The 25,820-nt window shown below is 41.9% G+C and overlaps 1 protein-coding gene across 2 annotated transcripts in view; it reads right to left on the bottom strand.

The window, feature by feature from the left end:
- Nucleotides 1–25,820, bottom strand: part of LOC105486807 (Ras and Rab interactor 2) — a 255,269-nt gene that overhangs the window by 205,023 nt on the left and 24,426 nt on the right. For both annotated transcript variants that reach the window (XM_011749872.2, XM_011749873.3), the window contains exon 2: nt 6,474–6,599. The gene's annotated coding sequence lies outside the window, so the exon portion shown is untranslated. The remainder of the gene's footprint in view (nt 1–6,473; nt 6,600–25,820) is intronic.

Raw genomic sequence — 25,820 nt, 5'->3', positions numbered from 1 at the left:
ATTACTGGGTATATACCCAAAGGATTATACATCATTCTACTATAAAGACACATGCACATTCATGTCTATTGCAGCACTGTTCACAATAGCAAAGACTTGGAACCAACCCAAATGCCCATCAATGATGGACTGGATAAAGAAAATGTGGCACATATACACCATAGAACACTACGCAGCCATAAAAAAGGATGAGTTCATGTCCTTTGCAGGGACATGGATGAAGATGGAAACCATCATTCTCAGCAAACTATCACAACGACGGAAAAACCAAACACCGCATGTTCTCAGTCATAAGTGGGAGTTGAACTATAAGAACACATGGACACAGGGTAGGGGAGTATCACACACTGTGGCCTGTTGGAGGTTGGGGGGCTGGGGGAGGGATAACATTAGGAGAAATACCTAATGTGGATGACGGGTTGATGGGTGTGGCAAACCACCATGGGTCGTGTATACCTATGTAACAAATCCGCACGTTCTGCACGTGTACCCCAGAACTTAAAGTATAATAATTAAAAAAAAAGTCCCTATAATTTGGGAAGGGGGCAGTGGCTCATGCCTGTAATCCCAGCACTTTGGGAGGCTGAAGCAGGCAGATCACCTGAGGTCAGGAGTTTGAGACCAGCCTGGCCAACATGGCGAAACCCTGTCTCCACTAAAAATACAAAAATTAGCTGGGTGTGGTGGCACGTGCCTGTAATCCCAGCTACCCAGGAGGCTGAAGTAGGAGAATTCTTGAACCCAGGAGGTGGAGGTTGCAGTGAGCCGAGATCGCACCACTGCATTCCAGCATGGGCGACAGGGTGAGACCTCATCTCAAAAAAAAAAAAAAAAAGGTCCCTATAACTTCTTCCAAGAATATCCTAACTTCTAAGTCCCATAGTTGGACTATTCCAAGATGAATCCTACACAGTCTGTCACAGTAATGGTGGGATTGAGGCCCAGTGCCCACAGTGGTAACCTGCTCATGTCACAGACTATATGGCCTCTTTGCCCTTCGTATCCCACTCCCCACTCCATCATTGTGCTTCAGAGCATCCCTGCCCATATAAATACTCACATCCCAATTTTTGACCAAAGCTAAGTCTCATTGTAACAAATAGTAGCTAACACTCACTGAACACTTGAATGTGCCAGACGCCATGACACACAGGTAACTTTACTTCTCAGTGTTTCAATTTTCTCATCTGTAAAATGAGGGTAAGAATAGTGCCTACCTAAATAAACTAGAAAATCTAGCAGAAATGAATAAATTCCTGAACACAAAGGCCCTCCCAAGACTGAACCAGGAAGAAGCTGAATCCCTGAATAGACCAATAACAAGTTCTGAAATTATGAGGCAGTCATAAATAGCCTACTAATCAAAAATAAAGCAAAACAACAACAAAACAAAACAAAGCAAAAAAACCCAGATGGATTTACAGTTGAATTCTACCAGAGGTACAAAGAGGAGCTTGTACCATTTCTTCTGAAACTATACCAAACAATTGAAAAGGAGGGACTTCTCCCTAACTCATTTTATAAGGCCAGCATCATCCTGATACCAAAACCTGGCAGAGATACAACAAAAAAATAAAACTTCAGGCCAATATTCCTGATGAACATTGATACAAAAATGCTCAATAAAATACTGGCAAACCAAATCCAGCAGCATATCAAAAAGCTTATTCACCATGATTAAGTCAGCTTCAACCCCGGGATGCAAGGCTGGTTCGACATATGCAAATCAGTAAATGTAATTCATCATATAAACAGAACTAAAGATAAAAACCACATGATTATCTCAATGGATGTGGAAAAGGCCTCCAATAAAACTCCACATCCCTTTATGTTAAAAACTCTCAATAAACTAGGCACTGATGGAACATACTTCAAAATAACAAGAGCCATTTATGACAAACCTACAGTTAATATCATACTGAATAGAAAAAAGCTGGAAGCATTCCCCTTGAAAACTGGCACAAGATAAAGATGCCTTCTCTCACCACTCCTATTCAACATAGTATTGGAAGTTCTGGTCAGGGTAATCAAGCCAGAGAAAGATATAAAGGGAATCAAATAGGAAGAGAGGAAGTCAAACTGCCTTTGTCTGAAGATGACATGATCCTATATCTAGAAAACCACATTGTCTCAGCCCAAAAGCTTCTTAAGCTGATAAGCAACTTCAGCAAAGTCTCAGGATACAAAATTAATGTGTGAAAATCACAAGCATTCCTATACACCAACAATAGACAAGCAGTGAACCAAACCATGAATGAACTCCCATTCACAATTGCTATAAAGAGAATAAAATACCTAGGAATACAGCTAACAAGAGAAGTGAAGGACCTCTTCAAGGAGAACTACAAACCACTGCTCAAAGAAATCAGAGGTGACACAAACAAATGGAAAAACATCCCATGCTCAAGGACAGGAAGAATCAATATCATGAAAATGGCCAAACTGCCCAAAGTAATTTATAGATTCAATGCCATTCCCATTAAACTACCATTGACATTTCTTCACATAATTCAAAAAAACTACTTTAAAATTCACATGGAACCAAAAGAGTCTGTATAGGTAAGACAATCTTAAGCAAAAAGAACAAAGATCTGATTTTTAGTTTTGGGTTTCACATTTAAGTCTTTAATCCATTTTGAGTTGATTTTTGTATAAGGTATAAGGAACGGGTCCAGTTTCAATTTTCTGCATATGGCCAGCCAGTTTTCCCAGTACCATTTATTAAATAGGGAATCCTTTCCCCATTGCTTGCTTTTGTCAGGTTTGTCAAAAATCAGATGTTTGCAGATGTGTGGTCTTATTTCTGAGATCTCTATTCTGTTCCTTTGGTCTATGTGTCTGTTTTTGTACCAGTGTCATGCTGTTTTGGTTACTGTAAACTTGTAGTATAGTTTGAACTCAGGTAGTGTGATGCCTCCAGCTTTGTTCTTTTTGCACACAACAAGCTTTCAATAAATGCTAGTTATTTTCCAGCAAGACTTGCTTATCCTTATTACTATCAGGCTTCTAAGCTGCATCTGCTAGGGTTGAAAGAACATAATTGAGGAAAATAAAGAGGTAAAAGAGAATGAAGAGAAAAGGAGTACATTTCATCTTCATTAAGCCACTTTAAAATTCTCAGCCTGCTGATGGCAGTGCTGGCTAATCAGTGAGCAGGTAGAACAACAGGAACAATAAAGCATTCTCTGTTAATCGTATTTAGTTAATGAAATTCTATCGTACTAGGGCAGGAGAAGCCTGGGAACAAGAGAAGATAAAAAAGGGGTCTAGTGGGAGAGGCTGGTTAGGTTGTGCTCCTTGGAGTATAGGTCTAAGGTATAGGAGGCATTTTCAAAGGACTGTGTCCAAGAGAGGATACATTGTTTGCAACAGGGCTCAGCAGGGTCTGGAAGACTTCATTCAGATGTGCAGAGGACCAGGGCTCACTCTAGATGGTGCCAGAGCACTCCTTGGGGTACCATGAAATAGGGCACAAAAACCTAGCTTTTGAGGGGGACTTCAGGACTCAGGCAAGGTGGAGAAGGGGGTGGGTCACTCAGTTGGTATTAAAAACTAACCATCCCTAGTGACCCAGGTAAAAGTGGGGACTACCCAAAGGTGGCTGATGGACTGACTGCTTGCCAAGGAATTCTCCTTCAGTGATGTCATGCCTCTAGCCTGCTTTTCTATAACACAGCCTCACTCCAGACCTTCAGTCACACTGTGGCAAGGGCAAGGGAGGGAGGCCAAGCCCCAGGAGCTCTGGCTATACCTTTTTTTGTTGTTGTTGTTAAAGAAATTTTGTAGAGATAGTGCCCAAGCTGATCTTGAACTCCTGTCCTCAAGCAATCCTCCTGCCCCAGCCTCCCAAAGGGCTGAGATTACAGACATGAGCCACCATACCTGGCCTGGCCATACTTGGTAGAGGCAGCTATTTCTGCCAAGCATGTAGGTCACCTAAGCACAGGGTGCTCGGGACAGGGCCCTGTGAAGTCACACGGCCTGCTCCAAATTCCACCTTTGACGCTGCCTAACTGGGTGATGTAGGGCAAGTGACAACCTCGTAAGACTCAGTTTCCCCATCTGTAAAATGACAATAATAACAATCTGTATAGGGCTGTATAGGGCTGTTGTGATTATTAAATATGACAATAGATGCTGTGGTCATCAGTTCTCCAATGCTGTATATTGGCTTTTCCCCTCTTGAAAATATTTTTTGCTTGGATAATAACCTAGTGAAATATTGTATCTCAGAGTCCTGTGGCAGTTCCTGTTATTGTTTAGTTTACAACTGCATTTTACTGAAGTAATTTATTTATGAAAGTCAAGCACAGGGATGTTTTATCTAACAGGAAGGACAGAGGAAGTGAGAAATAAATCTTTGGCCTCAAAAGACAAACCTACAGCATCATGATAAGACTTCAGTATTTATACCTAGAACTATGCACTTCCTTACTCTGTCATCATTATTATCAAGAAAATTCACATCTAATGCTCTCTGGTGTTTATTTAACATGCATTTATTAGCTGTCTGCTCAGGTAAGGGTCTTTGCTAGAAGAAAAGAGGTGAGGAATAGGAAAGACAGACTAATCCCAGGCCTTCCCAAAATAAAACAAGGGATAGAGACATTGATCACAGAATCACATAATGATGCCAGGCGTGGTGGCTCATGCCTGTAATCCCAGCACTTTGGGAGCCCGAGGCAGGTAGATTGCAAGTTCAGGAGATCAAGACCATCCTGGCTACCATGGTGAAACCCTGTCTCTACTAAAAATACAAAAAATTAGCCGGGCACGGTGGCGGGAGCCTTTAGTCCCAGCTACTTGGGAGGCTGAGGCAGGAGAATGGCATGAACCCAGGAGGCAGAGCCTGCAGTGAGCCGAGATCGCGTCACTGCACTCCAGCCTGGGCGAAAGAGTGAGACTTCATCTCAAAAATATATAATAATAAAATAAAATTTAAAAAACATGAATCACATAATGATTATTTTACATGATAGGGAAAAGAATATTGTGTAATATGAGCAAATACCACAGGATTTAAATTCACGGAGGGAAGGTAGACAGCTTCCTGAGAGAACTCTACATTTAAGTCAGAACAGGAGGCATCCATCCAGGGTCCAAATTAAGAAATAGAGCAGCAACATATTGTGCAGAGATAGTTCTCTAACATTTTTCTCTCTTGTTCCTCTTACTCTGCAAGGGTTTGCTTTCTCTGAGAGCAGTTGTGTCTACAGGGCAGCTAAGGCCCAGATCCCAGCCCAGAAAGAATGTGTAGTTAGAGCAGTGGTGAACCTCACAAGCTTGAAATCAGGTAGCCCCGGGTTTAAACTCCAGCAACACATTCAATAGTTGTGTGGCCTTGGGTAAGTCAGTTTATCTCACTCAAATTCTGTTTTCTTACTTGTAAACAAGTGTAATGATATCTTACACTTAAACAGTGTTGCTGTGGGTTTAAATGAGACAGCTGAAAACAACAGTGTTAATTTTGCTCATGAATCTGTTATAGGGGCAGGGCTCAGCAGGGATGGTTCAGCAGGGACAGCTTATTTCTGCTCCATTCAGCATCAGTGGGGGCAGCTCAAAGGCTGCAGGCTGGAGCCAGCCTTCTAAGTCCCATGTCGTGGGGCTGTCAACTGGAGCACCGACATGTAGCCTCTCTGCAGGGCTTGGCTTCCCAGAAACATGGTGGCTGGGTCTCAAGGACATGTATCCTAAGAGGTTTAGAGAGCCAGGTGGAAATCCCATCCCTTTGCTAATGAAGACTTTGCTGTCACTTGGCATCACTTTGCCACATTCTTTATGTCAAGGCAGTCACTGTGTCCTGCTCAGATTCAAGGAGAGGGAAAATAGACCTCTCCGCTTGATGGAGGAGTAGCAAGGTTTTGGAGGAGCCATCACTGTGACCTATGTTGAAAAATATGATCTGCCATAGTGGCCTATACTGATATCCCGTTGATGCAATTTCCTTTCAGTGTGAAGATTTATAATTCTATGAAAAAAAAATCTATGAAAAGTAGAGAAGAGGAAGCAAAGTGGTGGGAACTGAAGAGAAGTAGAATCATTACTGCCACATCCTCTTTCAGTTATTGCCAGGTTCTTTGTACTCAGAGGTGGTGTCATCCCTCAGATGGGGCAACAGCAGTGCCCACCTCATGGCGGTGTTGTGATAATTGAATGAACTAACCCATTAAAGTGCTTAAAGCTGTGCCTGGCCCATGATGAGTGCTCTGAAAATGTGAATGGTTTCCCTTTATGCTCATGGGCTCCTAACTTGTCCTGATCTTGATGTGGCCCTGCTGCCAGTGTATCATGGACAGAATCCCTCAGACAGCTGGAAAACATCCTCCCTATTGCTCTGTCAGAGCAAAGTCCCTTCCACAGCCACATACCACAACTATAGCACATGATATTCCCAATCACACTGATGAGCTTGGAAATGAAGGAAACGCTGGGGTGGTGCACACTGGGTTTATGGTCTCGCTGCTACGTACCCCTTCACGCCAGCATCTCTTCTCCTCTCCCACTGCAGTTCAGCCTGACCTCCCCAGTGTTCTGAAGGGCTTGCACATTTTATCTTTTCTGGTAGAAGTTCAGAAGTCCAGATCTCTCGTCTCCATCTACAACACAAAAATTGACCATTCAGAGTTTTGTATGTATATTAAAAAAACAATGAACAACCACCCAGAGGACTTGCTTCCTAGCCTGGCTCTGGGAGGAGACATTGCTAAATGAGAACACAGTGATGGCCTTTCCTTCCCATTCCTGGTCCTCCACCTTTGGACGAGGAAACCGAGGAGCGAGATTTCTTTACCAGAATGCCCTGTAAACCCCTGTGCCAATGCTCAGATTTAAAAAACTCTCCATGGTCTTTCATGAATGGAACTAATCAACAAGCATCCTGTCTTCCCCACCAGTTAAGTGACATTTCATTTCTTTCCCTTATCCTTTGCATCACATCACTTCCTACAAAAAGGATCCTGAAATCTTCCAGTCTAGAATTCTGGAGATGGGACTAATCAGAATAAGAAATTCCTATATTGCCAGGTGCAGTGACTGGCATCTATAATCCCAGCACTTTGGAAAGTGGACACGGGTGGATCACTTGGGCTAAGGAGTTCGAGACCAGCCTGGGCAACATGGTGAAATCCCGTCTCTACCAAAACTACAAAAAATTAGCCAGGCATAGTGACACACACCTGTGGTCCCACCTACTCGGGAGGCTGAGGTGGGAGGATCGCTTGAACCCAGGAGGCCGAAGTTGCAGTAGCAGAGATTATGCTACTGCACTTCAGCCTGAGTGACAGAGTGAGACTCCATCTAAAAAAAAAAATCACATATTATCCTACATTTCATTTTTAACTGTTTGAATCAGTATCCTAGGCCTTTTCAAAATTACCTAAGTACATGCATGAATGCAGTCACCTTGCTTGAAAATGCAAATATTAGATCAAATCTCAAGTTCCCTTTGACCATCACCATTAACTCCTATATCCTTGGCAGAAGTGGGCATTTTTATAATTTAAATTATATCTTTCCAGACTGCTTCTGTGCATTCCAATATCCAATTACACACACACACACGCACACACAAACACACACGTGTGCACATGCACACACGTGTACGTGTTTCTTTTCTAAATATATGTTTCTCATGTGCTCCATTCTCCTGCTTATTCCATCCTCAGGATGTCCTATCAAACTCCCAACATCGGTATAAGAAGGTTATCTCATTCTTTTTTTCCCATTGCTTTCCCAATATTTCATAGTCTTGGCTCCTCCATCAGGCTCTATAACTGGCCTCTGACTTCCCCGCCATCTCCTCCCCTGGAACTCTCGCACACAGATGCACACACATCCCTTCCTTCACGCCTGGGTCCATGTTAGCTTTCTGGCTTGGAATATCCTCCCTGTCCCTCTCCTCTTCCTCGAGAAGATTCAGCTCTTGGGCTGGGATGCAACATACTTGGGCTTCAGTCCCAGATGAGTTGCTCAGGCAAATTACTTAACCTGGGTTCTTACATAAAAAATAGGGTAATTGTAATAGCATTTATTATACTTCAAAGCATTGCTCTAAAGATTAAGTAATCCATAGAAAGCATTGGTCCATTGCAGGTTATTCAGTAAATTCTCAAACAATGTGAGCTGCCACCACCGTCAATGTTAGTGATCATCATCATCACCATTTTTCAGGAATCATTTAAATCCCACTTTCCTTCTCAATCCAGATTTTCCTCTGAACCCCTGCTTCCCACACAGATAGGACTACTCAAAATCATCCCAATAAACATTAAGTTATGTTGACATCACTTCACAATGTCTTCTAATATTTACTAATAGATAGGCCTTGGATTCAATTTACTGCCCCACTTGGTATTCAGGGCGAGCTTCACAAATCACACAGAGTAAAGGGAGCCAGTGAGTAAAGTTATCCTTTCAAGGGACAAAAATGCTAGGGGTTCTTCTGTTGCATGGTTTATATTATGGTATCAAATAAGTATGTACAAATAAAGTAACTAGGTGTAAATGGCTTATGTTCTTGTTTTTACATAGTTATAAAACCAAGCACAATTGTAAATTATATGAGAACAAGAATGCAAATTGATATAATTAAAAGTAACTCAATTAATGCAAGGGATAATGTTTTCCTGAAACTAAGTCACTCTTGCAACATAAATACGGTGGGGCTACATATTCTAAGAGAGGAAGGGCTTACATGAGAGAACAAGTCAAAAATTACCCTGACAGCTAATTTGCTGTGTGCAGAGGCTCATACTTGTGATAGGTATCTATAAACTGAGACCACCTGGGGGAAGAGCAGACTCCAGTGCTCTGCGTCATGCTGATGCTGGGACACTCACTCGCGGAGTGGAATGGTAGCTGAAATTGCTCACACAATTCAAATTATTCCAATCTCTTCCACTCTGTCTTTGAATTCTCCCACTACATTTCTCTATCTGAATTACTGGGCAGCTTTCATTCATTCATCCCCATTACACTGCATTTGGCCTTCACTAGGGGAAAACAAACAAACAAATGAACATTGACTATGTGTAAAGCCTCCTCTGGCCATCTTCATACCTTGCAACAATCTCAGTTTATGGGACAATTTGGCCCCAAGGCAAATTAAATAAACTCAAACTCAGAGGCAGGCACTGAAATTACTTGGCAGAACTTGGTCCCAAGGCTCAATTCTTTGGGGATTCTCCACCCTGGCTGCACATCCGTGAAGCTTTAAGCAAGCTCCAAGCCCAGAGTACATCCCAAATCAATTACAGGAGAGTCTCTGGGGGTGGGAACCCTATTTTTGAAGCTCCTTGTGTGATTCCAATGTGCACTGAAGGTTGAGAACAGGAATCTGTTGACTCATAGCTTTCAAACACCTTTGACTTCCATCCATGGTAATAAATATATTTCACATCATGATCCATACCCAGGCATAGACATACAAAACAGAAACAAACATTTTGTAGAACAATACTTAACTGTTGCTACCAGCCATACACTCTAATATTATCCATTTTTTTTTCACTTTTATTTAAAACAACCCTGGATGTACCCAACTTCACCCCTTAATGAACCACAATTCACTAGGGGGTCATGACCTACAGCTTGAAAAACACTGCTCTAGTTAGTCCAGAATGTAATTTGATTAATTAGTAAATGTTATCCTTGACATAAAAACACACTGGATTTCAGACATTCCAAAGGAGGATATGTGGATCCCTGAGAATAAGTCCATATAGAGGCTCATTTTGAAAATCTTTACTATGGACCAAATCCTTCATTTTACAAAACAGAAAAGGTCAAACTCCTATATACCATTCCTCCTGGATGTGTACGTGCCTGTGTGTGTTACACTTTGCCCTAACCTACCTTTCTTTTCTTTTTTTTTTCTTTTATTTTCTTTCTTTTCTTTCCTTCTCTCCTCTCCTCTTCTCTTCCTTTCTCTTCTTTCTTTTTTTTAGAGACAGTTTCATTCTGTCGCCCAGGCTGGAGTGCAATGGTACAATCTCGGCTCACTGCAAGATTACTGGCTGAGCCACTGCGCCCAGTCCTTTGTTTCATATTTTCTTGTGGCATTTTGTCTATTTGAAAAATCCTTAAATGATGACATTGTGGATCCTTAAACATAGAGCTCTTGGAGCTTAGTGATGTTGCTTCAGTGTGTGTTGTTTGGGGGTGCTGGTCTTTTTCTCCTTTGCCCATGATACATGGGGTGGGCATGTGCATTTTAACACTTGTTGACTGAGTTTTAGCATTCTAGGCTATATTTCCAATTTGGAGTTGACACAATGGCACTCTAAGGAGGCTGAAAAAATGCTCATTTGGTCTTATAGAGAAGGGGATTTGCTGTCACGTGCAGGATCTCAATAGTTAGGCTGTTTTCCATACTAGAACCCCTTCTAACACCAGACTGTATTGCTTTAGATGTCTGACACCCTTATCTCATGGGCAAAATAGAGGGTAATAAAAGCTGATTACAATATCCAACTTTCATTAATATTGATTCAGTAGCATCCACAAGTATTTAAAACTAAGTTTTCTGAGGACCTGAGGGGAAAAAAAAAACTTACCAGGCAAAATGCTATTGGTCAACTTCCAAAGGGGTTTTCACTTTGAAAACTACAATAAACAGCCAAACCCAATCTAAAAAATAGACACAAAACTGAACTTGCACTGAATATGTATGATGTATGTTATAACATCTTACAGAAACTAAGATATCACTACAAAAATTAAAACACTATAGCCACTTACAAACGGTGCTTTTCCATAAGAAGAAATATAATCACCTATTAAAAACAGAAACAGACTGACTGAGACCTCCCTGCGAGTCCGGGTTAAGCAGCTGGAACAACTTGGGATGCTGTCCTGACCTTCCTGGGCCAGTGTCACCACATGTGTACACAAGAGCATTTCCTCAGCAAAGTGCCTGTGCTTTAAATGGGTTATTAAACTTTAACAGGGTTGCGCTCCTAAGAGAAATGCAAATTCGTTTAAAACTTACATTGGTTTCTCAACAAACCAGAATTTCTCTAAAGACAACTAAAGTGTTTCTACCTTTGAGAATTCTAAATTGTCTTAAATTTTAATTTAATTTTTCTATGGAGGAAAGCCAAATTTATGAAGGGGATTGTCTTGATCAGAATTATTCATGAATTAACCAATGTTGATCAAACATCCAGTAGGTGCGAGGCATTTCTCTTTGTGAGAAATTCTGAGTCGCCGTTCTCATTGGAAACCTTGAAGTCCTTATAAAGAAATTTATAAATTAAAACCTACAAGGTAATAACAGGTTGAAGAAAATGAAATACCAACTAGGTTTAATTTTTCTTAATCCAGTAGTCACAACTCTAGAAACTGAAGTAGTTGCTTATTTTTCCACATATTTTGATAGCATCATCTAGAAGGTTCATATGTACGTTATTCATCATTAGCTAGTATCACTGAATCTTTTCTTTTTTTTTTTTTTGAGACAGGATCTCACTCTGTTCCTTAGGCTGGAGTGCAGTGGTGTGATTTTGGCTCACCGCAACCTCCACCTCCAGGGTCCAAGTGATTCTCCTGCCTCAGCCTCCCAAGTACCTGGGACTACAGGCACCTGTCACCACACCTGACTAATTTTTGTATTTTTAGTAGAGATGGGGTTTTGCTATGTTGGCCAGGCTGGGCTCTAACTCTTGACCTCCAGTGATCCACCCACCTTGGCCTCCCAAAGTGCTGGGATTACAGACGTGAGCCACTGTACCCAGCCCACTGAATCTTTTTGAAGATTTGCACATGCAGGCCACTTGCTGGGTGTCATTTTGAAATGCTGCTATTGGTGGAGTTCATCTCTCACTAAAGCCTTTCTTTTCTATTCTGTACGTGTTGACTATAGATGCATTATTCTTTGGATCCTTAATTGTGATCTTGGGTATATTATTTTCCCTGATCTTCTCTTAAAGGAGGTAAAATTGGTTCAGTTCATCCTGCCTTAGTGTATCCAAGCTTCACAGATGAAAAGATTCAGTAACCAATTAATCTGACTGATTTTCGTTAGGTACTTAATCCTGCCCGTGTTATCTTCACGACGGAACCCCATCTCTGGTGTTGGCTCAGGCTAAGAATTTACTCACCCAGCTATGAGCTTTCTCATTTCAATTCCCTGTACTTCCCTATCTAGCAACCCTAGCAATGCGTCAGTAGCTACCATGGGGAACCCAAATCTAGGCTTGTCCAGTCTTTCCCCACAGCTTTTCCTATAAAACAATGAATTCCCAACCTTAGAAAGTGTTAAAACATTGTTCTGTAATCCTAATAACCTGGAAAATTTGGAGTTATTCAAAGTAAAATAAGTTTTTTTGTGCAAGATTTCTAGAGCATCTCTGCTAGTATAATCTAACAGGGTCAAAGAATGTTCCAGCATCTCCCTAAACCCTTTGAGCTTTCATTTGTGAAAACCTCAGGATTAGGCCAGCTGTGAAGATAGTGCCCTGGAGTACTTATTTTCTCCCTCCCTTTTTCCTTTCCTTTTTTTTTTTTCGTTAAATTAATTGTATTAGAGAAAGGCATTGCCATCTCCCTCTCTGGGGTACAAGAGAGAGAAAGACTAACATTCAAGGAAAACGATGTTATTATCACAGGAAAGCCCCTCTATGGCTGAGCCATCCAACACAGCAGCCAAGGGCCCTGCGTGGCAATCGAGCACCTGAAATGTGGCAAGTCTGAATCGGGATGCTTTGTAAGTAGAATATATGCTCCAGGTTTTGAAAACTTAATACAAAAAAAAAAAAGTAAAATGCCTCAATAATAAATTTTCATATTGATCATATGTTGAAATATTGAATTAAATACAGTATCTTATCAAAATTAATTTTACCTATTGCTTTTAACTTGCTAAAATGTGACTACAAAAAAATTGAAAATTACATAAGCAGTTCTATTGGACAGTGCTGCCTGATCGAATAATTCCCAAAGTCTTACTGGTCATCAGTATCTCTTGGCTGGGCTGGTGTATTTGCTGTATTCTGAACACACAGACACACAAACACAATGCTATATTCTGAACATCATACACACACACACACACACACACACACACACACACAGTGGCTGCTTAGCCTAAAATATCTTGCCCTCTGCAGCCATCTCCTGTTACCATCCTGCCCAACCTTTAAGATCCATCTCAAAACATAATAGGCAATTGCTAGCAGGTCTTCAGAAGAGATTCCATGCCAGGCACTATGCTGAGCCCCCTCCTCCCTCAAATCACCCTGGCAGCCTATGAAGGTGAAATAGAATGTGCTCATTTTGTAGCTGGAAGAGGTGAGGTGACCTGCTTAATGCTATGTGCTGATCAGTGGCAAAGCTGAGTCTTCTTTGGCTTGTCAATCATCAAATCATCTTTAGCCCCTGTGGTGGCTCTTGCCTCACCTCCCCATGTGTGCTCTAAGTCCTCAATGGCAGGCACCCCTTGCTCCTGTGAGCTTCGCTTCCCTCAGTTTCCAGACCTTAGTTCAAGTGTCTTTCTCACAATACCCATCACTCATTGCATCCTATTACCACTGCTTTGACATTTTGTTTCAGGCACATGATACCCTCTGATGACCCCGGTGGATTCTGCTCTTGTTTAAATGTTCATGAGAAATGACACTATGAGGTCTCAGTCAATATTTGATTAAGGTAAAGCATGTTATATACTTGATTATCTTCCTTTACCATCTTTTAAAACCATATATTTTTGCTGTTAAAAATGGGAATTAAGTGCATTGATGAGGGTGACCATTACAGACAGGCAGATCCTAAAAAGCCAAGCCAAACCACGCCGGCTGGAAGTGTAATTTCCCCTGTGGTAGAATTTGACACTGAAGACCTTCACAGGCAGTTCCTCTGTCCACAAATAAGAATTTCTTTCTTTCAGCTCATACTGTCATCTTGACCTTGTCAACTGCTCTGGCCATGTCCCTGGAAGGAGTCCCACTTGTCCTTCCTCTGCCCCCAACCATGGAAAACCACCTGAGAAAAAGCTGGATGGGGGAGGGAAGGAAAAAAATTACATATTTCCTTTTCAACATTATTAAAGGAATGAAGATAATAATTATGGGTAATTCTAAAACATGAACATTTTAGGTAAGTTTAGATGACTTTATTCCTTACCTGTTGCCTGAAGTGGACACAATACAGGCAAATAAAGCCTTGCTAGTTGCACTAAGACAACCTCAATGCTGATTTTGCATGAGAATATGAGCATTTCCTCAAAATGCCTCCTGTTAACAGTTCTAGGAATACTTATTTCAAAGAATAATTTATCTTTGGAAAAAGAAAGTAAGGGTCCTATGAAAAATGAGGATTTATATGTGTTATATTTTTCATTCCCTTTCCAAAGACTTTTGTGTAATGAAGAAAATCTAGATTACTTTAAAATGAACTTCTTAGTTAACTTTCCTCAACTGATGGTCTCTGCTTTCCCTGGAGAAGTCATGTTATTGCAAGTTTATGAAGTTTTTCTCACTTCTACGTAATAATATCTGAGGCAGGGGGCACATCTCCTCTTTGGCAGATCAGGTATTCTTTCAAAGATCAAGCTAAGAATTTTGTTGACCTTAAACTATCTAAGCCTTAGCACTATAACTCCCAAATCATGTTCTTTGGTGTCTTCTTAAATATGTAAGAGTAAATTAAATAACATCCACAGAATTGTATTTTAGTTATTTTCTCAAATAAATTCATTCACTTTTTTGGAAACCTTATCTTTAGAAATGACCAATAGTTTCAGAAATACATATATATCTGTGATAATTTTCCAATCATTTCTAATTTTCTTTTTCCAATTAAAGAAATGGGACAAGTAATTCATTTGTTTATTCAATTTCAAAACCACTTGCTGATTTTGTTCAAGGTCTAAGCTATACACTACAGGAACGCACATGAAGTCCTGTTTTTCTATGTGGGCCATCTGAAAGAGATGCTGAAGATGAGTGTAGTTTTGGCTGGGAAGTGTAGGGAAAGGCATTTTCATTTAGACAGGACCACTTGGTTTAAAGCAGCTGTGCCAAGGTACAACCATTAGAACACTGGTTAGCCCTTGGAGCATTGAGGATTCACATGGAAAGGCAGGCCAGGTCACAGTCTGGACAAAGGGAAGGGTTTCCATTTTACAATGTAAACCAATGGAAGCTGGTGACCATCTCAGAGTAGGAGTGGAGTGCTGGAGGTGGAAGGACCACTTAGGGCAGGTAAGAGAGACCTGAACTAAGGAATATGATGGGCTTGAACTAACAACAAAGGTGACAGACATGAAGAAGGGCCAGATAAGGCCACCCAAAGGAAAAGGAAGTTGGGAGGGGGAACCGGTTTGGGCAAGTGGATAATTATTCTATTTTTATTAATTTTTTTACTGCTGGGGTCACCCTACGTTGCCCAGGCTGGCACTGAACTCCTCTTGGACTCAAGTCATCCTCCTACTTCAGCCTCCAGAGTAGATGGGACTACAAGCACAAGCCACAGAGCCCAGCTTATCCTATATTTAGATAAATTAAGTCCAACTTGAAAAGTCCAACATTAGTTGAAAAATTAACAGGAATAAATGGATATTTTGTATTGGGATAGAACCTCCCCTTCCCTAAACCCACATACACAAATAGAGAACGAAGGCTGAGTGGAGTAATAGCTGCCCCCTAAATAATAAGGCTAGAGATCAAGTTATCTGAGTGGGAAGCAGGCAACCTGACTTGCTGGCCTTGTAAGACTGGGGCTATTGCTGGTGTCAGTGGGTGTATGATTATTTCATTTTTGGATAAATTGAGTCTGAGGTTTCCAGGGAGATCCAGATTGAGAAATCCAAAAGGCAGTTGAAGAATTACTAGAGACAAATGAATAAGTCTATATTCAGAAAACAACACATCTACAATGAGGGAAATGATGGTGTATAGAGGCCAGATCACCTTCAAGCCTTCTGTTTGATTCTGGGTGCCACATTTTGATAGAAATGTAATAAAATTGGGGCCTGTCAAGAAGTAGATAGAAATGAAATATGTGACCATGTTTAGGAAAAAATGTTTGAAGGAGTCTTGGATGATTGACTTGGAGAAAAGAAAAAGCAGGGAAGGCTCTGTCATGTGAGTGGAATCAGACTTGATCAGTGACATATAAGAGGAGAACCAAAGGGCAGAAATTAGAGGAAGACAAACTGTAACTAGAGATAAGGAATCTCTAGCTAGCACTTTGGGATTGGTTGATTTTCTCCTCATCAAAATATTAAAGCACAGACTAAATAACAACCCCTGGGGATGCAGAGAGGGGATTGAAGCACACTCCAGGGAACCAGGCAACAGTTGGATGTCCCTGAGAGCCCTATGACGCCATGGGAGGAGGCAGATTGGAACAACAGATACAAGATTAGAAGCCACCTACAGGGAGCAAGCAGTTAAAACTACAAATAGGTAAGATGCCCAAGATACCAACTGTAGCAAGAGAAAATAACTAAACTGCAGAAAGAATCTTGTACAAAATAAAATAAACTAGCCGAGATAGAGAAATCATAAAAGACTAGGAAGAAAATTAAGAGTGTCACATAACAAAAGACAAGGGAGAGGAAATTCTATTGAAGTATAATTAACGTACAGTAAAGTGCAGACGTCTTAAGTGAAAAGTACTAATTTAAAAAATCTTTGCATATTCCAAATTCATGAAGATATTTCTCTTATATCTTTTCTAGAAGGTTGTTTTAGTTTTAACATTTAAGCCTATGATCCATCATAAAATCATTTTTGTGTATGGCATAGGAATCCAGTTTTATTTTTTTCCTCAGGAATATCAACTGACTAGCACCATCTGTGGAAAAGACTCTTCTCCCACCTCCACACCTGCTTAATTGGAGTGTAGCCTTTGTTGTAAGCCAAGATACTGCATTATCTTGTAGATCTGTCTCTGAACTCTCACTTCTGTTCCATTTACCTATTTGTCTATCCTTGTTCTGATGCCACAGTCTTCATTATGTAGCTTTATAGCATGTCTTGATAATTGGTAATGTAAGAGCTACAGATTTGTTGTTGTTCTTAAATAAGGCTTTGAATTTTATAATTATTTTTCAATTTCACCTACATTTTGGAATTAACTTACCAATTTAAACAGAAAATAATTCTGCTAGGACTTATTTGAAATTCTGATGAATCTGTAGATCATTTTGGGGAGAACTGACATCTTTAAAATATTTCAGTCCATGAACATGGTATGTTCTTCTATCTATTTAGATCTTCTTTAATTTCTCTCAATGTTTTGTAGTTTTAGTGTGGTGTTCTTGCACATCTATTGTTAAGTTTATTTTTGTATGGTACTGTAAATCCCATCTTCTATTTAATTTTCTACATGTTACTAGTATATTAACTCCTGAGTAATGGCAATTTTAATTTTTTTTTGAGACAAAGTCTTGCTTTGTTGCCCAGGCTGGAGTGCAGTGGTGCCATCCCAGCCTGCTGCAACCTCTGTCTACTGGGTTCAGGTGATTCTTCTGCCTCAACCTCCCAAGTAGCTGGGATTACAGGTGCCTGCCACCATGCCCAGCTAGTTTTTGTATTTTTGTTTTGTTTTGTTTTTAGCAGAGACAGGGTTTCGCCATGTTGGCCAGGCTAGTCTTGAACTCCTGACTTTAAGTGATCAGCCTGCTTCTGCCCCTCAAAGTGCTGAGATTACGGGCATGAGGCAATGCACCCAGCCAGTTCTTATTTTCTAATTTTAATAAGATTTCTTTCTTTTTCTTGCCTTAGTGTCCTGGTAAGTCTACCAGTACATTGTTGAACACAGGTGACAGAGTGATAGGTGCTATAAGGTGAGAGTGAATAAAAGTGATAGGGCACACTTGTGTTATTCCATACATCAGAATGAAAGCAGTAAGGATTTCACCATTCAATATGGCTTGCACATACCCTTTGTCAGATTCAAGTGGTTACCTTTCAATGGTAGTTTGCTGAGATCACACGAGGTATTTTTAATCTAAATGTTAAATTCTACAATAAAAACACAATAACTTATTCGGAAATTCAAGTTAGGAAGGGGTGTAGTTCTTCACACTACTGATAGAGGAAGTCTTCCTCTATTTGGAAAAGACTATCACCTTAGACAGATGGAGTAGATCTGAGATTGTCTTGTGTAATGCATAGGGTAGTAACACGGTCGCCAGTAATACATGCTTGAGCCAAGCAATTTAATCTCTGAACTGTCTATCCTCCCCTTATTAGATCTATGTCTCTGGATCTGGAGCTTAAAATACAAAATCCAGAGAGCATAACATAATGATAACACTAGCTACTACTTATTGAGCACTCAGTATATGCTTAACATTGTATTAAGCCATTCATGTCTATTATTTCATTCAATCCTTGCTATAACCCTCATAACAATAGAAGAGGCAACAAAGGCATGAGAAATAAATTTACTTGCCCGTGGTCACACAGCCAGTAAGGGAGGGAGCTAGGATTCAAACCGTCTGACTGCATGACATTAATCACTACACTTTCGCCATCAGGAATAAAATCTTCTCCCTCTAGCCCCCCATTTGAGGTAATTTCTCTCTCTCTTTTTTTTTTTTTATGACGGAGTCTTGCTCTGTCGCCCAGGCTGGAGTGCACTGGCTTACTGCAACCTCTGCCTCCTGGGTTCAAGCAATTCTCCTGCCTCAGCCTCCTGAGTAGCTAGGATTACAGGCACATACCACCATGCCCAGCTAATTTTTGTATTTTTTAGTAGAAATGGGGTTTCACCATGTTGGCCAGGCTGGTCTCCAACTCCTGATCTTGTGACCCGCCTTGGCCTCCCAAAGTGCTGGGATTACAGGCATGAGCCAACGTGCCCGGCCAGTCTTTCTCTTTATTATGGCCTAGAATGTTAAATATGTTTGCTCACCATAGAATTAGCTTGAGAGCTACCCAATGTTGGGCTTTATTAGAAATCCTTGAGACCAGCAGCCACATTCTTAGCCCCTATGTCCTTTTAGCTTTATCCCACCCAGAAACAAAATAAACAGCTCTCTCCAGTACCCTATTCTATCATTTACTTTCACCAAAAGCAATAGATACATAAAGCTTTGCAAATACAAAAAACAGAAAATCACTGGAAAATAACTCAATTCTTTTCCACTGGAAGGGTTAGCTTGTAAGCTAAATCTAGAGAGGAATATAATTCTTCCCAAAAGAGACATGTCCTGTCCTATCAACTTCCTCTATAAAAATTATCCAAAACAACATTACCGCAAAAGGTATTAGGCACAGTCACAATGCTTTCCCTAGAAATGATGGCTTCATGCATCTTTATGCTTCAGGCATCCTCATTATCTATTGCTATATAACAAGTCACCGCAAGACTCAGTGGCTTAAAACAATAACCATTTTATTATTGCCATGGTTTCTGAGTGTCTGGAATTCAGGAAGGGCTTGGCTGGGTAGTTCTGGCTCAGAGTCTCAAATGTGGTTGCAGCCAGATGGTAACTGGAGCTGGAACAAAAGGCAGAGTGTGTGGGGGTGGGGAGCAGGAAGGTACTGCTGGAACAGCTGGAGACTGCTAGGGCATCTCTCTCTTTTTTCATGTAGCTTCAGGGCTTTGTCATGTGATCTGTTTGCCTGGGCTAGTTTGGGTTTCCTCATAGTATGGTGGCCTCAGAACCTGCTTGCATGGCAGCTCAGCACTCCAGCAAGAATGCACCAGACAGCAAGGTGAAAATTTCATTATCTTTTTCTTTTCAAATTATCCTCAGAAGTAATGCAGTATTATTTTTGCTGCATTCTATTGGGTACAAGTGAGACACAAACCCACCCAGACTCAAGGGACAGGCATTCAACTTTACCTCTTGATAAAGAGGTGCCTAGGAGAAGGTGTGGGATGGGTGATGACATTGTGGTTATGTTTAGAAAAATACAATCTGTCCCACAGACTGAAGTTAGTAATGCACTGGAAATGTCACAGAGGGGAAAGCCATTCCCATTCTCATTTTTCACATGTATAAACCAAGGCAAAGCATTTCTAAGCTACTTGTGGTCACACAGAGGCAGGGAAGAAACTATCATATGTGTTACTTTGACTTATCTACAACTTTAATTATGAATATAATGTATGAAAATTACTTTTTAAAGTAGAAAATACAGCATGATTTATTATAGCCATTCATTATAATTTGGAAACATCTCTGAAAAGTTTATCTCTGAAAGTTCGACATATTACCAAGGAGAATGAAGCTCTCCTTGGAAAGTTTAATCCACTCAACTTGATTTTTCCCTGGGAAAGTATTTGGGTATTTCCTACAGTCTCATATAATAGAGAACTTGGCAAGTAAAAATGATAGCCAACATTGGCTTTTCACAATGTTCCCCACTGAAATAGCCAGTACACTTATGGATAAGAAATGCTTGCCATGGGCTGGGGTTTAGAAAACATAGGCCGGTGGATGGGAAAAGGCAACAGAGAAAAGGTGCTAAGTTCTGGTCCATTCACTTTCTGCTGAAAGGATGTCCCGTCTGGCAGCACAAGTATCTGCAAACTGAATTTCTCCATGTCCTCTCCGGAGTTCAGTCAACTCTCATTTCACATCGTCCTGGGTTTTGCCCATTTTAGTTCTGATTTTTTTTATTAAAGGTTGGGTTTTTTAACATATGAAAATTCTTATGTTAGGACATTTAATTAGTGTTGGAATGCCATTACAGTTTTCTTTTGCTCTGGTGTGTGTGGGGGGGGTGTGTGTGTAGAGGGGTGAGAACATTCACTAGCTGAAATGCTTAGATTCATAAACTCGTTTCTTCTGATTGCAGCTCTGCTTGCACGTTGTCTGCCACTTTCTGCTCTTTTTGTCATCTATTTTCTTTATTGGATCGTGGGTGAGTGTTGATGTAGGCAGGGGACAGTGTGTGGGTGGCTAACTAGGTTTCTTGATTCAGACGCGCCCTCTACCGTTGATAGAGTGAAGTGTAATTTCTTCATTGTGCTTACTCTAGAAGAGGGGGAGCATGTCTAATTTTCTGGTTTTCTTTGATCTGTAAAGGACCCTTTATTTTATTCTTTTTGTTTTCTTTCTGGATATCACCAAGTTTCCAAGGGGCAGTTCCCTTCCTAGTTTCCCTCATCTCTCCCAGTAACCTCGCCTTTCCCACGGCTGTAGCCTCCAGTCTCACACTGTCCGGTACTCCCACTCAGGATAGGACCTGTCTTTCCACGGGTGACGTGATCTGGGCTGCATCACCCCAGGCTCTGCACACTCCCCATCTCCACTTGTCCTCTGTGGTCCCCGCCCAACGCTCTAGACAGGGGCGGGCTCCGGAGCCTGCCTGACTGGACCTGGGTGCTTCTCTCACTACTTACAGGACATTTGAAGTCTGTAGAATTTTGTCTCTTAGTAATCCTGAGGGCTTGTGTAAACAATGGTTTTATTTGCTCTACTTGTTGATTTGGGTAAATTTTTTTAAGTTAAGGTAAGAGATTTGGATGTAGGCAACCACCATTATTCTACTGAAACTCAGAGTTCCCTATGCGTTTAAATAATAATGCCATTTACTGTGCTAAAACATCCACTTACCCAGATCTATTTGCTCTTCACAATACAAGCATTTCTTAGTACAACAGTATATATAGCTTTTTAAACAAGGAACCCTTTGTAATAACTAACATGCATACACACACACACACACACACACACACACAATTGTTTAAATTCCTTTCTGACCACTATAGTATACTTGAAACTAAAATTCTTACATATCATCAGCCATCACCAAAACAAGCAAACTTCCTACCTCAACTACATCAGCAAAGGGCTGATAGCATCTGCTGTCCTGAATAAAACTACAGGTTGCAGGAGTTACTGGCAAAGCCACATCTGATTTTCAAGTTGCCTTGGGGTAGCAGGCAATTTGCCAATTTCAAGCAGCACCATCCAGTGCCATGTGCCAGCCCTGCTCGGACACACTGTGTCCACCAGTGTCTCACTGTGCTAACCTGGCCTCCACCCCAGAGTAGACACTGCAGGTGCTGCTCGCGTCCCCTCTTCCACGACAGCCTGCTGGACTCCACACTGCCAGCATCCCCGTCTCCTTGCCTGAGGGTTCCTCTGGCTCTTGGAATGAGCTTTTCCCAGGGAGAGGCCTGAAATGCTAGGAATCAGTTCCCAGACCCCAGTAGCCCTCAACCTACAACTGATGAGAGTGAATGTGAGCACCTGCCCTGCACCTCCCACACCTCCACCCCTAGTGGGACAGTTAGCTCCCCGGCAAGGGTAAGCTCTAGCTGTCCACGGGGTAAATGATTGATAACACTCTTCATATTGTTGCCTCACTCCCCTGCCCACCTCCCCACTTCCCTAGGGGTTTCCTGGGACCACTCTCCCAATCAACTACTTGCATTCGAATCAAATCCTTGTTCAGAGCCGGCTTCGGGAGGAATTCAGATCAACACAGCTCCCCAGCTCAGGGCCTCACCTCCAGCCACCCAGAGCCTTTGCCTGGACGGGAATCACCCAGGTCAGAGACTGGAAGGCAGCCTCAGCCTTGTCCCCATCCAAACAGGGCAGGAATGAGAGGGGGCTTTGGATGTGACGTCCACAAACCTGGGGGTCCAGGGAAGCCCATGAGAAGGCCTTGACGGGAGTGTGCAGAGAATCCTGGTGTGGCCATGGCCGAGACTCAAAGGGGCAGTGATGGGGAGGGCCATCTACAGTCCATGACAAAGGCCTGTGTACACAGTAACTTCTATGCCTATGTTTGTGGGGTTAATAAATGAGCAGGAATTTAGTTTGAGAAAACCTGTTAAACACGGAATGTTTTTCCAGTTACCACTCTAATGTAACACATATTTGTTGTGTTATGATCTGATACAGCAACACACGACCACGAAGATGAGCGAGAGTTGGGATTTATAGACTCCCACCCACCACCACCGTGGGGCACTCAAGAGAACCCACCATTGACCACAGGCAGCCGCTTCTTTGAATTCCTGGGTGGGGTCACACACTAAAAGGAGAGATGGAAATGGTTTGAGCTTTTCTTCATACACTCACTGTCCAAAGCTGCTAGGCATTCTGGGCTCCCCACCGTTGCAGGCCTGAGTTGGGCAGCCAGCACACAGGTAGGCAGGAGATGCGGTCAAACGGTCAAACACCTGTTGAATGGCCGTGAAGTCAATACATCTGTGTACCAGGGAGGAAATAACTGTCTTAATAAATGTCTTAATAATTAAGACAAGAGACAGATCAACCTGAGTAATGCTTTAGAAGAGGAAGAGGCTAGACTGGCACATGAAACTGATGAGTTTGGTTCATGCCAAGTAGGAGCAAGGGAGGCATTTAGAACACAGGAGAAGATGCACATTTACAGGCAGAATCAGGCTTTTTCCAATTCTTGGGGACGTCGGTTAATTAAATCAGCAGTTATTTTTAAACTTTGTTATTCAATAATAACATTTTAATAGTTAACTGTGTTTTTAAGACAGTGTCGCTCTGGCGCCCAGGCTGGAGTCCATCTCAACTCACTGCAAGCTCTGCCTCCCAGGTTCAATGGATTCTTGTTCCTCAGCCACCCAGGTAGCTGGGACTACAGGCATGAATCACCAGGCCTGGATAATTTTTGTATTTTTAGTAGAAGCGGGGTTTCACCATGTTGGCCAGGCTGGTCTCAAACTCCTGGCCTCATGTGATCCACACACCTTGGCCTCCCAAAGTGCTGGGATTACAGGCGTGAGCCACCATGGCTGGCTAACATTTTAAAATACATATCTCATGCCTGACATTGGCTTAGGTGCTAGGCATATGGCAAGGAACATATAGACTTGATCTGGACCTTTCCTTCAAGAGTTTTAGTGGGAAAGACAGACCAATCTAGTGTGATCAATCCACTGGATATTTCATGAATAATTCTCCATTCAACTTTGTCTGATATGTTCCTGTGGATCCCGGTCATGTGCAAGCCCAGATGAGGAAGGGTTAACCATCTTGGCATTAACACCTCAAACAATAAAACAGATTTTTAAATTAGGGCTTAACTTAAAATGTAAAGCCAAATTACACTACCTTAGTAACCTATCATGGGAAATGGAACTGTTCTTTGATGATGCATGGTCATCAATAACCTTCAGTACATATGTTTTAGGTTTTGTATCCCCAGCTGTAGGGGGCACAGTAATTGCAAGCACAGAGTTAATGAAGATTGGCCGCAGATGAATACCTGGAAATACTTTTCTTGAAAAAAATAAAAAACAAGATATGATCTTCCTTCATAGCTCTTTGCCTCACTCATAAAAAGCTTGGTAAATAGGCCTTGCGCTGTGGCTCAGGCCTTTAATCTCACCACTTTGGGAGGCCAAGGCAGGTGGATCACTTGAGGTCAGGAGTTCGAGACCAGCCTGGCCAACATGGTGAAACCCCGTCTCTACAAAAAATACAAAAATTAGCCAGCTGTGGTGGTGGGTGCTTGTAACCCCAGCTACTCTAGAGGCTGAGGCAGGAGAATCACTTGAACCCAGAAGATGGGGGTTGCAGTGAGCAGAGAGATTGTGTCACTTGGTAAAGGGTATGCAGATGTCAGATTCCCTGGATGATGCAACACTGCTGCTTTTCTAAACAGATCCCCAAAGCCAGGACACAAGGAGTTTTCCTAACCTCCAGAAAGTCACCTATTGCAGTCATTATCAATGTTCTCTTTCTTGGCAATAATAAGCTATTTCTACACACTCCTTACAACATGTAGCCACTGCCCACTGAGCATCCATCCATGTGACTTCTATGTCCCAGATGTTCTTGCATTGGGGAGGGTCTATGTGACTGGGTTTGGGCCAGTAAAATATGGGTGGAAGTGATATATGCCACCCTCAGACATGGCATTTAAAGTGATGCCATGTGTCTCCAGCCTTCTCTCCCTTTCTGCAATAGCCTTGTAAACTATATGTTCCAGATGACATGATACAAGATAAAAACAGCCTGGATCCCTGCATTATCACCTGAAGAGCCACCCAACCAAGATCATGTAGTGGATGTGGGTTGAGTGGCTCTTCTTTACAAGCCCCTGAAAGTCTGGGTTTTGTTAGCCTCTCCTAACAAGTGCAACCATCTGGCCAGGCTGCAACCACCCTTTCATCTCTCTATTACTAGAAGAACTGAAATAAAATGAACTTTCTGTCCGGGCGCGGTGGCTCACGCCTGTAATCCCAGCACTTTGGGAGGCCGAGGCAGGTGGATCACAAGGTCAAGAGATGGAGACCATCCTGGCGAACACGGTGAAACCCCCGTCTCTATTGAAAATACAAAAAAATTAGCTGGGTGTGGTGGCGGGCACCTGTAGTCCCAGCTTCTAGGGAGGCTGAGGCAGGAAAATGATGTGAACCCAGGAGGCAACGGAGCTTGCAGTGAGCGGAGATCGTGCCACTGCACTCCAGCCTGGGCAACAGAGCGAGACTCCATCTCAAAAAAAAAAAAAAATTGACCTTCCTTCCTATTCTTCAAGACCTTCTATTATTGACCTTGTTGCATATAAAGCCACAGCACAAATGCTGAGTGCATTCCCCATGCCAATTAAATTCAAGTATTTTTATGTGGCATAGCTCCTTTAATCTTCTCCTTTGAAGCAGATGCTATTCTTATTTTCATTTTACATATGAAGAAACTGAGGCTCAGAGAGGTTAATTAGTTTGCCCAGAGATCCACAGCTTGTAAGTGGATTCACGAGGGTTGCAACAGAGGTCATCTAGCTCCAGAACATGTGTTTTTATTCATCACACTGTCCCACTTCTCCATCTAGCCTTTCGTGTCAGCACCAGTCACATTCTTGAGCACTGGGCATTTCCACTAACACAGTGTTGGCCGCTGGGTGGACTCGTGGCGAGACCCTTGA

Source organism: Macaca nemestrina, chromosome 15, assembly GCF_043159975.1.
Source record: "Macaca nemestrina isolate mMacNem1 chromosome 15, mMacNem.hap1, whole genome shotgun sequence".
Taxonomy (NCBI): domain Eukaryota; kingdom Metazoa; phylum Chordata; class Mammalia; order Primates; family Cercopithecidae; genus Macaca; species Macaca nemestrina.
The sequence above is the reverse complement of the archived record's forward strand: the minus strand, read 5'-3'. Positions and strand labels throughout refer to the sequence as shown.